The sequence below is a fragment of the Callorhinchus milii genome, unplaced genomic scaffold (assembly GCF_018977255.1).
Source record: "Callorhinchus milii isolate IMCB2004 unplaced genomic scaffold, IMCB_Cmil_1.0 Scaffold5, whole genome shotgun sequence".
Lineage (NCBI taxonomy): Eukaryota > Metazoa > Chordata > Chondrichthyes > Chimaeriformes > Callorhinchidae > Callorhinchus > Callorhinchus milii.
In genome coordinates, this window is record NW_024704746.1 from 50,455,023 (window position 1) to 50,469,067 (window position 14,045).

The following is a 14,045-nucleotide window of genomic DNA, read 5'->3' on the forward strand; positions in this document are numbered from 1 at the left end:
CTGAAACCACCAAAAAAAATTGCTTTGATAATCAATGGCCTAGACTATGTGAGTTCAAACTTTTGATGCGCGGCTTGAACCCACAACCTTCTATCTGGAAGCTTTCTCACTGTCTACTCAGCTAGGACCACTGCTCCTATTAGGGCTTTGGCTTGTAGGGTTAACGGGAACTGAGTGGGAGGATTCCCTGCCATCAGTGAATGGTCTACCCTTCCAATTCCTGTCGATAAGCCAGGTTGGCTGTGCTGTCATCAACAGCCCACAATCTTCTGACCTAGACGTAAGAACTACATAATAATCTTTCCATTTGTTTTAATCAGTGCACCTTGACACATCATCAAGACATCTCAGAGGACTCCACAGGATTTACTGTAGCATGTAGTTACAGTGTAGGCAAACACTGCAGCCAATTTGTGCACATTACAACGTTCCACAAATAACAATGAAGTGAGTGACCAACATGTTTTTGGGGGATTCTTGGCCAAGACACTGAGAGAAATTGCCTTCTCTTTTCCAACAGTACCATTAATGTCTGCCTGAGCAGGCAGACAGGACCTCAGGTTAACATCTCATCCAAAGTATAGTACCTCCGACAATGCAACATTTCCCCAACAATGTGACTGAGTTACTGGAGAGAAGCTGACACTCATGGCAGTGAACAGGAGTGAAACTCAACTCTTTGGGTGGAGAAAAATTGAGAGGGAGAAAAGGGAATCAGTGATCAAACAGGGAGAGCAAGGAGCAACCTTGTCAGTTCCATCGCAGCGTGTGTATTGGGTTCTGACGAAGGGTCCTGGACCCGAAACATTGACTCACTTTCCTTTCTCCATAGATGCTGCCTGACCTAGTGGGTGTTACCAGCAACTTCTGTTTTGGTTGCAGTGTGTGTATGATGGGCCACATGACTGGAATGCTGAATGATAAAACTCAGAAAGCGCAGGAGACAAAGCAGTGAAGTAAGTGGAGTAACAATGCTTTCAATTGTCCTCCGCACTTGAATCAACAACAACAACAAGATTCCATTTATTCAGCGCCTTTCATGTCGGGAGGATGTCCCAAGGCGCTGTACAGTTGGGTCAGGACCCGAGCAGGGGGAAATGGTCAGGGTGAGGGGAGGGAAGGGAGGGAGCGAGGAAGGGATAGAGAGTCGAGAGGGGAGCTGAAGGCACGGTCAAAGAGAAAGGTCTTGAGACCGGCCTTGAAGGAGGAAAGGGAGGAGGCGGCGAAGGCACTGGGGATAGAGTTCCAGAGCCTAGGGCTGAGAGGCTGAAGGCCCAGCCACCGATAGTAGGGTGGTTGGGGCGGGGGATGTGGAGCAGACCGGAGCCAGAGGAACGGAGGGTACGGGCAGGCAGGTAGGGGGATAGTAGGTCGGAGAGGTAGGAGGGAGCAAGGCCGTGAATGGCCTTGTAGGTGAGGGTGAGGATCTTGAATTCACACACAGTGTGAAAGCGTTAGCTGAGAACTGCTTTCTTACTCCATAGGAGCTGTTGTCCTCAATCTTTTTATCCTTCGCTCTCTACTCTCTCTCGCTCTCTCTTCCTCTTATTGATTTCAGAACTTAATGTTACTGAGCTTAATGTGCATTATCAGCCTTAAAGCAGCGACGACCCTTTAGTAGAGCCATTCTGTCTTCAGGGTACCAACATCAAAACAACAATAACAACAAAATTACATTTATAGAGCACCTTTCACATCGGGAGGACGTCCCAAAGGGCTGAACAGTCTGGTGTCGGGGTCCGAGCATGGGGGAGGGATGGTGTAGGGGTGAGGGAAGGCAGAGAGGTGGGAGGGCGACCAAAGGCACGATCAAAGAGAAGGGTCTTGAGACTGGCCTTGAAGGAGGCAAAGGAGGAAGCGAGTAGAAGGGACCGTGGGATGAAGTTCCAGAGTGGGGGCGCAGAGAAGCTGAAAGCCCAGCCACCGTTGGTAGGGAGGGTCGGGCGGGAGACATGGAGCCCGCTGAACGGAGAGTGCAGGCAGGTTGGTAGGGACTCCACAGGTGGCCTTTGCATTGGTCGGACTGAGAAAAGCTGGCATCTCACTGTGTCACCTGACGCTCCAGTGCAATACTGGGGGAGTGCTGCATTGTAGGAGATGTCGTCCTTCAGGTTAGATGTTAAACTGAGGTCACAGCTCTGCTTGTTCAGGTGGATATTATTATTCTTATTATTCAGGTAAACTCCTGATGTATTGTCACTCTAAGGGAAAAGAGTACAGTGACTCAATATCCAGTGTGACTATGCAGGCATGAGTCCTCCAGGACCACTGTGGCTGGGAAGACTGATACCACACGCACAAATATATAGAGTTAATTCACTTTACAGTATAAACAAACCCAAAATACTGCAGATGCTGGAAATCTGAAACAAAAACAGAAGTTGCTGGGAACACTCAGCAGGTCAGGAGGCATATATGGAGAAATTTTACTGCTGAGTGTTCCCATCAACTTCTGTTTTTGTTTCACTTTACAGTATATTCTGTGAAGCACTTTGGACATCTTGAAGACATAATAAGGCATTATATCTATCGCAATGACTATTATCACAGCATAATTCTTTAATTTGATATAGTACCTTATCACACTGTCAGTTGCACGCAGTAATGTCCCACAAACAGTCGTGGAGTGATTGATTTTGTTTGGGGGATTGTTGGCCGGGAAAGCGGGAGAGAGAAACTCCCTTCTCTGTTTAAATAGTGCCATGGGATCCTTAACGTCACCTGAACAGGCAAACAGTACCTCATTTTAAAATCTCAATCAACGTTACATATGTGTCTATAAAAAGCTTTTTGTTCCTGTTAACAGCCTGAACCACTGAGATCTTAACAATAAGGCAGAACCTCACAAGGTCAAAATTTTTGTGCCACAGCCGTCAAAACAGCTGAGCCCACGGCTGACTGAGGGTAATGGCCATGGTTCATAGCGAGAATTCACTAAGTGACCCCAGCATAGCTGGCTGAGCGGTGCAGATAAGTTTATCCCAATGATAGATCCCGTAATTTACTTTCAGAGATGTATAGAATGCAACTTTATACAATATAAGTGAGTGATGTAATAAAGGGGAGGGGGGGTCCCTTATTCACATTTTATACTGGAAACAGCCGGGATATTGACAGCATGATGATATAAGCCAGGGTGGGTCCAGTCCTTTGGCTGCCGCAGGCTGGGTTCCCTATTTGAGATAAGTCCGCCCGCCACATTTAGGGTGGGCAGCTGGCGGGCAGACCTGGTGAGCAGAGGAATGGGGAGGAGAAGATCAGGTAAAAAGAAAGGAGGTGCTGGGCTTTGAAGAAATTTATAGGGTGACGGTGAGGATCTTAACATCTATCTATTTGGAACCAGGAATGATAGATGTGCAGAGTCTGGTGCAAGTGAGGATGTGAGAGGTGGGGTTTTGTATGAGTTGCAGCTTATGCATGGTGGAGCTGGTGAGACTAGCAAAGAGTGAGGAAATCGCCAAATGAAGCACTCCATTTCACAGTAAATCAGTGAAGTGCTTTGGGAAATCCTCTTGACATGAAAGGGCTATACAAAATGCAAGGATTATTGTTATTATTATTGTAAGTCCAATTTGATTTGACCCTCCAGAATATCAAGCAAGTGGAGTCTCCTCAGAGCTGAACTCTAAGGGCACGTGCTTGACAACGGAATATTGGACTCGAGCCAGCCCTCTGTGAGAATCTCTAGTCCAGTCCTGAGCCCGGCAAATCCATAGTATTCCAGAGCACTATCCATTCAGCTCCTGTTAGCCCTGCAAGGAAAAGCCCTGACAAGTCAGGTGGATAAACGGACACATTTCTGTCTCTGTTCCTTTTAGCAGGCAATGAGATGCACACCCATCCTCATAGCCTAGTCAATTCAGCGCACTGTAACGCAGTTACACAGACGCACTTTGACACTGGTTTGGATAGTTATTCAATGGTCATTAATTGAAACATATTTAACTGAGTCACAGACTTGAATGATTAAACTCTGAGATATTTTCTTCTCAATTTTTGCATCATGATGACAGCTCACGTCCATTTTCCTGCTCTCTCAAAGGATTGTTTTTCCTTCCTCATGAGAGGGTCACTGATTGTCAAGTGGAAGAACTGTGCTGGGCTAGACCATCTGTTGCCATGTTTCAGTGCAATCCTGCATTTAGCAGTGCAGACAGACGCAGAAGAAAGAAGGGATAAGTGAATGCAGTTTACTTTCACCGAACCATGACTTTGACGCTTTTGGATACAAATGCCGGATTATTTAAAAGAACTGAAAGATATCTTCACTTCTTACTTTCATTTTCTATCTTTTCTTTTGCAATCTAATTTTACTCATGGCTTGCGAGAATTTAATTTGACTTATTGCTTGTGAGAATTCAATTTGATTCATTACTTAACGCAAATTGGCTGTGCATGTGCAGTTCTATATTATAAAGCGGGTTTATTGTTTAATTCCACATCACCATTCCATTTTTTGAATGTGTTTTAATTTACAATAATAATCCTTACATTTGATATACCACGTTTTATGTCAGGACTGGGTCCCAAAGTGCTTCACAGGATTTATTGTAAAGTGCAGTGACCATGTGTTTTGTGGGTGAATGCAGCTACCAATTTGCACACAGCAAATTGTTGGCCAGGATACAGGGCGAGTATTTGCATACTACTTTTAATATTGTGTTTGAATTTTTGAAACACAATAGTTTCAAAAATTCTAGTTTTGAATTGTGCCTTGGGATCTTTTACATCCATCTGAACAGGTCTCAGTTTAACATTTCATCTGAAGGGACGGTACCTCCAACAGTGCAGCCCATTCCCAATATTGCATTGGAGTGTCTGCTTAGGTTATATGCCTTCCATGTCCCACATCCGTGCCATGAGCTGTTCTGCCTTTCCCCACCTCTGCAACATCCCAAGGCTCTGACACTGCCTCTCCCACCAGGCCGCTGAGTCCCTTGCCCATGGATCTAGTCTTGACTATGCCAACTGTCGGCCTTCCCAACTCTTCCCTCCACAAGTGCCGATCATTCAGAACTATGCAGCTCATGTTCTCTCCCGCACCAGGCTCCGTGAACCTATCACCCGCATCCTCGCCCAACTCCACTGGCTCCCTATCCAGCAGAGGATAGAGTTCAAAATCCTCGTCCTCGCCTTCAAAGCCCTCCATGGCTTTACTTCCTCCTACCTCTGTGACGTGCTAACTCCATATCGACCTGCTGGCTCCCTCCGCTCAGCAGGCTCCAGCCCATCCCACATTCCCCCGCCTGGCCTGCCCCACCATCGGCGGTCTGCAGCCGCTCTACCCCCATCCTTTGGAACTCCACTACACAGTCCCTTCGCCTTGCTCTCTCCTTTGCCTCCTTCAAGGCACATTTCAAGACCCTCCTCTTCGACCGTGCCTTCGGTCATCCTACTCTCCACCCCTCCTGATCCCAACCCTCTACTCGGGTCCAAATCACCAACTGTCCACTGGACTGTAATATAACTCAATCTAAATCAAGGGTGTGTTAATAGCATTTTTATTTATCAATCCAAATGCTCAAAAATCCACCACTGTAAATAACATACCTTGTCCCACTCCCACTGTCCTTTTATACTTCCTGCCCTTCTTCTTAATGACCCGATCTTGACCGTGTGTTTTTTTCTCTATCCACTGGTCCATCTTTGCTCATATCTTGTTGTTCATCCTTGTTGTCATCCATAGTTCATTTTCTCATCTCCCACGACGTTCTTCTGTATCGATTTCCTTCATTGTCTCCATCTTCTCCTTTATTTCAAAGCTTTTCTCTTTTCCTTCTCTCTTTTTGTTTTGCATTTCTAACCTTTCTTTGCAGCTATAGGTCGGGGGACGTGAGGCAGACCGGGTGGGGGATGTGGGGCAGGCTGGATAGTGTATAATAATAATAATAATAATAATAATAATCCTTGCATTTGATATAGCGCTTTTCACGTCGGGAGGACGTCCCAAAGCGCTTTACAGAATACACTGTAAAGTGAATTGACTGTATATTTGTGGGCGAACGCGGCAGCCAATTGCGCACAGCAATGTCCCACAAACAGTCGTAGATTGAAAATGACCAATTTATTCTTGTTTTGGGTTTTGGAGGGATTATTATTAGGCTCTGTGTGGAGTAAGGAAACTTGCCCAAGGTTTCGCCCTGACCTGCCTGGAATTGAACCCAGGTCTCTCGCTTGCAAAGCGAGTGCTCTAACCACTGAGCTACAGGACTCCACGTATGTGAGGCGTGTATGTTTTCTCTGCATATTAATCTGCCCCTTAATCATCTTGACATTAACATTTGTGCTGGTGATCTTTTATTTGTCTGTATTGGTGTGTTTCTGTGCATTAAAATTGCTAAATGTTCATTTTCTTTTGTGTTTTCTGCTTGATTGTTTGCACTGTTCTCTCCACCATCCCATTGCTCTGTGGATATCCCGGGGATGCTGTTCTGTGATCGAATCTCCAACCCTTTGTAAATTTCATATACTCATTTACAAATTGTGGTCCATTGTCACTTATCACTATTTCTGGTATTCAATACCTTGCAAGAAATCTCCTGTGTTTTGTGTATTATCATTTCTGCAGTCATGTCTGGTAATTCAACCTACTCAAAATAACAGGATGTGTAATCCAACACTACAAGATAACTATTTTCTTTGCAGTAAAACAAGTCTGTTCCTCCTTTTGTCCAAGCTTGCTGTGGTTTCTTGTGCCACATGATTGGATCATGCCAATGTAATTTTCTACTTGTTATTTATGCCAGGCCAGAATACTATTTCTTTATTGCTTCAACCTTTTTTGGATCCATTTTTAACCCTTTCTGTGTTATTATGCCCTGGATATTTGACCTCCCTATTTTGCACTTTTTTTACATTTAACTTTACATTCTCCTTTAAGTGTTACCGTAATACTTTTTCTACACATTCATCATGCTCTTCCAAATATTAATATATCATCTAAGTAATTTATCGTCGTCCAAAGCTCTGCAGCTCATTTCCTCTCCCGTATCCTATCACCCCCATCCTCTCCCGATTTCAGTGGCTTCCCATCTCAAACGTTACAGTTCAACACCCTGATCCTCACCTTCAAAGCCCTCCATGGCCTCGCTCCCCACAACTTCTGCGACCTCCTAACCCCCTACCATCCTTCCCGCTCTCTCCGCTCAGCAGGCTTAGGCCTGCTTCACGTTCCCCGCCTTGTCTGCCCCACGATTGGCGGGCAAGCTTTCTGCCACTCTGCCCTTACCCTCTGGAACTCCATCCAGCAGTCCCTCCACCTCACCCCCTCCCTTACCTCCTTCAAGACCCATCTCAAGACCCTCCTCTTTGACCATGCTTTCGATCACACTGCTTCCCCCCTGCCCTCCACCCTCCCCAATCCTGATCCCTAGCATCTCGATCCCTAGCTTGGGTCTGAAACACTGACTGTTCAGCGCCTTGGGATGTCCTCCCAATGTGAAAGGCGCTATAGAAATGTAACTTTGTTGTTCTTCTTAGTGACTTGTCCAGCTTTGCTACTACAATCACTATTGCATTCACTCAATCACTAGGTTTTTATAGTCTCTTTATGATTTTCTCCATTTCTATTTTCTTTAATGTTTCTCTCAATCTTTCTTTCATGGCTTCGGGCACTCATCTCACCGTTATCACCGGTTTGACATTGTCCTTTATCTTTATCTCATACTCACCTTTCATTAACCCTCTTTTCCCCCAAACTTTGCATTTTCCTATTATTTCCTTTGCTTCTAATCCTTTCTTTTCTTCTTTCTTCACATTTTGTATTCTTTTCAACAGTCCCATTTTAATTATGTTCCGTAGATCCAAAAATGTGTCTGCCTGTACTTTAACTATGTAAAATGGTATTTTATATAGTTTATTTTTGTACCTTGTTTCTATTTCTACTCTTCCTACCATTTCAATTTCATCTCTGTCGCATGCCAATAAACCTTCCTTTTCCTATTTCCAGCTTTTCCCTCCATGGTTCCCAGCCTCATATACTCCTCTAATTACATTACATTAGATTGTGCTCCTGTGTCCAATTTGCATTGTGTGTGTTTTCTCCTTTCATGCATTACAGCGATACCAAGCATTCTTTATCCTTTCTTTCGTCTCTATCCTTTTTCCTGTCATTTCCATTCTGTCAATATTATATATTTTCTTCCTTCTCATTAATATCGGATTCCACCTCCGAGCTGCTCAACATGCCTCGATTGCACTTGTGTAATCCTAATTCTCGGATAGTCACTCATCCTCATATATTCTCTTCTTCCTGTCATTATAGGGGATTCTACTCCCCTACAATCTCTCAGTGATTCTCAGTCCCCTGTTCCTCTTCAATCTTTGTTATTTATTTATGCACACTCCGGCATAATGACCATTATTGTTACAAATATAACACTTTCCCTTCTGCTGGACATTGGCTGAAAGGGTGTTTTGGTTCACATTGCTCACACGTCTCCTTGTTAACAATAATAATACTTCCATTTGATACAGTACCTTATCTCATCTTCGAGCTGTCTCAAAGCACTTCACAGAATATACTGTATAGTGAATTAACTATATTTTGTGGGTGAAATACGTCTTTCATCTAGATCTGTATAGTGGCTGTACTCCACATTCTTCAGCTGTATTCTTCAGCTGTATTCTGGCAACTGCTTCTCGTTGCCAGTTCATCAATTTCCATCTTATTTCCCCATTTTAATAAAACTCTTTCACATGTTCTTCAGACATTTCTTCTAAATTTATTGTTCGTACTGCTTTCTGTAAATCAAAATCTTTGTGTTTCAGAAGCTTGCTCCTTATTCTGTTAACTTTAATTCCTATCATAATTAGATTTTTAGTCATTTCTTCACTCAGGAATTCATAGTTCCATATTTTGCTGAGTGACCTTAATACAACAAAAGAATGGGCATATGTCCTTGTTTTTCTTATATCTGTCGCCAGTTACATTGCTATGTCCATAATATTTACTCATAATATCTCTCATAATATTTACTATATCATCCTAAGCCATGTCCGTATTGCTTTCTTGGGTCTCAACGTATTCTCTGGCATCTTCCCCTGCTACATTTAGAAAAATAGCAGCTTGCTGTTTTCTTGGCAGCTGCAGCATGCTGGTGGCAAAGGCAAATACTCTGAAATCCCATTAAAACTGGTTCCAATTATGCCTCAGGTTGCCAGTTAACTTCAGTGGTCTTGGTAGTTGTGCATACCTCATTACCTCCATTCTCTCATCAAGCCCCTGCAGTCCGGCCTTCGCCCTGCCCACAGCATAGAGACAGCGCTTGTCAAAAGCACAAACCAGATCCTCTCTATCTGTGACCAGGGCTCCCTTTGCCTTTTCGTCCTTCTGGATCTCTCTGCCGCGTTCGACACAGTCGAACATGCCATCCTCCTCCACCGCCTCTCCTCCCTATGCACCTAAGTGGGACCGTACTCGCATGGTTCGAATCCTACTTAACCAACCGTCTCCATTTCATTTCAGCAAATCATTTCTCCTCCCACCCCCGCCCGGTATCCCAGGGCTCCATGACCCTCTTCTTTTCCTTATCTATATGCTCCCTCTGGGCAATGTCATCTGCAGACACGGGGTAAACTTCCACATGTATGCGAATGACATACAAATCTACTTTGCCTCCTCCAGTACTAACTCCAGGTCCACCGATGTTCTATCAGCTTGTCTGGCAGATATCAGCGTCTGGATGAGTTCAAACTTCCTGCAGATGAATGTAGACAAGACGGAAGCCATACTCCTTGGCTCCTGTCAACATCTTCACTCCTGCGGATCTGATCTCAACTCCTTGAGCTCACCCTCACATTCACCGAACCAGGGCGCAAACTAGGGGTCCAGTTCAAACACCAGCTGTCTTTCCTCCCTTCTATCTGGTCCCTGACCGCCTTTTTCCACCTCCGCCACATTGCAGCCAAAACCCTTACGCATGCGTTTGTCATCTCCCGCTTGGATTACTCCAATGCCATCCTCCCTGGTCTCCCCAGGAGAAGAGAAGTCTGAGGAGATAGAGCAGGAGGGGTGAAGTGAAGGTTGAACATATTCGGAACAGAGGCAAAGGGAAGCTAGGAGGACAGAGACGTCAGAGATGAAGGTGGGGGAAGTTTTCGGGGGGGCGGTAACTGAGAATTTTGAACGTAAGATTGGAGGGATAGTAGAGTGTAAGGTGCTTGAATTAGGGGAATGAGCCAGAGAAGTAAGGGGATAGAGCAAGTGAGGTCCTGGAAATGAGGGCCAAACCACCACGTCAACGGTTGGTACATGTAGTATGGGGGGAGGTATAGCTGGGTGGTGTAGCCTCAGTGAAGGGGAAGGTGTTGCATGGCATTTCAGTGAGGGCCATGATGTCAATATTTTCATCAACAATGAGGTCGTTGATGGTCAGAGCCTTGTTGCAGAGAGAGCGGACATTTTGTAGGCCGGTGTAGAATGGATAATTGCCAGGGGAACGTGTGAGACGGGAAGGGATGATGGAGTGATTGGCAGTGAGGACGGGAATGAGAATGAGGAAGGAGAGGTTGGCCCCAGGGTCCGGTTCTTGCAGTGATAGTGGGAAATGGGGCAGTCAGTGTGGCTGCTGCTGGACAGTCAACGGAGAGTGCCACGGTGAGCCCGATGGAGGATTCTCCGGCTGGAGTAGAGGGAGGCTTTGGTTCAGTCAAGTGGCTATAAGAGGCGAGGAGGATGGCGAAGGAGGAGGACAGAGCGGGAGAGTTGCAGGGTAGGGAGCATTTTTGGGGAAGGACAGCTCGGGGGCAGCATTTTGTTTGCTTAATTGGCTTCCAGTCTCGTAGTCCAATTCAGTCCAAAGTCGGTTCACTTTTGACACCATGTAAAATAACTTGATCCAAATCAAGAGTGTGTTCATAAGCTTCTTTATTTGTCAATCCAAGCACCACTCCAAACCACACACTTTGTCTCCCTGGCCTTTTGTACTTCTCGCCTTTCTTCTTTTTGGCCCTTTTGCTAATTGTCAATTTACTCTTAAAGGTGTAGTCAACAGGGATGTCCTCCTGACATGAAAGGCACTATATATATGTAATTTGTTGTTATGATTTGTTTTGTTGTTGTGCAACTTGAACCCATAACTTTCTGACTTAGAGCAATAGTGCTACCAACTGAGCCAGGGTGACATACATTATGTGGAACATGCATTATGTGGATTTTTGTCCAATATAAATAATTAAATGCAATACATAATAAGTTTTGCATTTAATGTATGACATTCTTACGTCAATAAGGCGTCTCAAAGTGTTTCGCAGGATTTACTGTAAAGTGAATCTGTATCTTGAAGCTGAACACAGCAGTCAATTTGCGCCCAGCAATGTCCAACAAACAGCCATGGAATGAGTGACTAATATTATCGGGGGATTGTTGGCTAGGTCATCAGGAGAGAGAAAATGTATTTTCGATATGTGCACAGGACTTAACCGCCACCTGAAAGGCACAGATGTTTAATGTCTCATCCAAACGACGATACTCCCGACACTGCAGCACATCTCCCCAGTACAACATTAGTGTCAGCCTAAACACCCAATGTGGACTCACAACTTGAACTCACAACTTCACGAGGCGAGTGTTAGTTATCGACTGAATTGGCTGCTCATTTCATCATTGTTTATGGCCTGCCCCGGCACAGATTAACCGCCGGGTTCATAACAACATTCACTTCTCAATATTCTTGTGAGATTTGATAAGAATGAAGTGAATGTTGTATGGGACAACACAGAAAAAAGAATTTGGAATGTCAATTTCCACGTGAAAGGTGCTGTATAAAATACAAGTTGGAGGTGACAGCAATTACCGTGTGGCACTTTGAGGTATTTTGACGTTACAGGCCAAATGCAAGGATCAGTAGTTTCATGCTCTACAGTGCATTTCTTCATTGAACCACAAGTAGCATGTTGCAAAGAGCAAAGTGAAACGTCAGCTTGAAGCTACCTCGAACCGAAGCCCTGTAACTGGCACTTCCTTACCTGGCAAAGAGAAAGGGATATTTGGACATTTGGTTGGACAGTTGCTTTCAGGTAAACCAGCCCCTTGTTTGGAGATCATGTGCTCCATCTAGTGGTGGAAGAAGCACAGCAAACACAGTCGCTCACCTTTACGATTCCAGCCTGGAACCCAATAAGTGTCAGATGCAACACTGAAACTGAAAAATACAACAATGAGAATACTTACATTTGAAACATAGGTTCTCATCATTGCCATGTGAAGACATCTCAAAGCAAATAACAGGATTTTACTGTAAAGTGTGGTATTTGCAGAGTAATGTGGCAGCTAATTTGAGCACTGGGTACTGGGTACATGTCTCTCCTAATTATTGGCACTAAATTGGGCAGACTGCATTGAGAGATTGAGAGATTGCAAGGTTACTCACAACTTGGGCAGCATGGAATAGCTCAAGCTCAATGCAACTGACAATGGGTCCAATTAGAGGTATTTCTTAATGAGATTATTTAATAATAATAATCTTTGCATTTGATATAGCGCATTATCACGTCATTGAGACGTCTCAAAGCACTTCACAGAATATATTGTAAAGTGGATCAATTATGTATTTTGTGGGTGAAACATGGCAGCCAATTGCGCACAGCAGTGTCCTACAGTCGTGGATTGAGTGACCACATTTTTTTGGGGAGGGGCTATTACTCACGGAAAGAGATCCACCTAATAACTGGATTCCTATTTAGAGGCATGTGGAGTAAGGAAATTTGCTTGCGGTTTTCCCCTGCCCGGGAATCCAACCGAGTTACTCTCACTTGCAAGCACGCTAACCGCTTTGCTATGGGACTCTGTAGTGACTGTGTTTACAGGGAAAAACAGCAGCTAATTAAGGATTGATTGCTGATATATCTCTCCTCATTGTTGGTATTATTAAGTAGCTTCCATCGAAAGATTGAGCCTGTGCAAGATTGTTCACAACTCGGAAAGCATTGAATATCCTGAGCACAATGCAAGTGACAATGATATCCAATTAGTGGTATTTCTTAATGGGATTCTTTAATGAAGAATTTGAATGGAATTCTCATTTCTTCTGCAATTCAGCAAGAGCAGAGAGTCCCCATGCACAACTCTGTAATCCATCGAGTTATTAAATTAAATATAATGATATTGATGAAATAATCATCATAATAATGAATACATAATCAATACAATTATTGATGAGTATCAATAATCAATATAATGATATTGATGCTAATAATGATCCTGTTGTTTCTTTGGTGTGGAACGTATTGGTTAGAGCACTGGCCTCGCAAGCGAGAGGATCTGGATTCAATTCCCAGAAGGAGCAAAACCTTAGGCAAGTTCCCGCATGTCTGTTTACCTAGCAAAATTAATAATAATAATTTGGTCACTCAATCCACAACTGTTTGGGGAACACTGATGTGCCCAATTGGCTGCCGCATTTCTCCCACAAAGTATAGTTCATTCACTTTACAGTATATTCTGTGATGCGTTTTGAGACGTCTTAACCACACAATAAAGTGCTATATCAAATACATGTTGCTTCACAATGTTGCTAGGATGTGTAGTAGCAATTCACGGAAAAATTCTGTGAAACGCTTTGGATAATATATCTTGACAACCTGATAAAGCGCTATTATTTGGAGTCCAGTAGCATAAGGGTTAGTGCTTTCACCTCACAAGCGAGAGACCCGGGTTCAATTCCCGGGCGGGGCGAAATATTAGGCATTTCCTTTCTTCACATGCCTCGTTTTACCAAGCAGTAAGTAGGAACCAGGTTGTTAGTCAATTAGTTTGCTTTACGGGGGTAATAATCCCTGCAAAAAAAAAATCGCTCACTCAATCAACGACTATTTGTAGGACACATTGCTGTGTGCAATTGACTGCTGCGTCAAAATACAGTCAATTCACTTTACGATATATTCCGTGAAGTGCTTTAAGACGTCTCAAAGACGTGATAAGGCACTCTATCAAATGCAAGAATTAATAATATTTTCATGTCTCATCTGCAGGATAGCTTTACCCCAGTGTGGTGTCCCCCCCAATGCTGGGATGTGGCGTCAGTAAGCTAAAAACCCTGATGTGG